The sequence below is a fragment of the Caloenas nicobarica genome, chromosome 1 (genome assembly GCF_036013445.1).
Source record: "Caloenas nicobarica isolate bCalNic1 chromosome 1, bCalNic1.hap1, whole genome shotgun sequence".
Taxonomy (NCBI): Eukaryota; Metazoa; Chordata; class Aves; order Columbiformes; family Columbidae; genus Caloenas; species Caloenas nicobarica.
This window is the reverse complement of record NC_088245.1, coordinates 185,652,327-185,652,631: the sequence shown is the minus strand read 5'-3', so window position 1 is coordinate 185,652,631 and position 305 is coordinate 185,652,327.

The following is a 305-nucleotide window of genomic DNA, read 5'->3' as shown; positions in this document are numbered from 1 at the left end:
CAGTGCCGTGAGGAAGTGGGCGTGCCCAGCCGCGGCACCGAGCATGCTCAGTAGGCGCCCGCCGCTGCTCCCTGCACCCTGTGGTGCACCTCCCCGGCGCTGATTGGCTGCGGCTCCGCCGTGAGGGGTAGGGAGGGTGGAGGCGCACCGCCCCTCCGCTGGTCACGTGGTGAGGGAACGGCGCTCGGCCCATCCCCCGCGCCTTTGGGCGAGCCGGAGCCCAGGCCACAGGTTCGATACCCGCGCCCGGCAATTCCGGTGGCCGCCGTCAGGCAGCCATTTCCCCAGGGATTTCCCTGATTGAG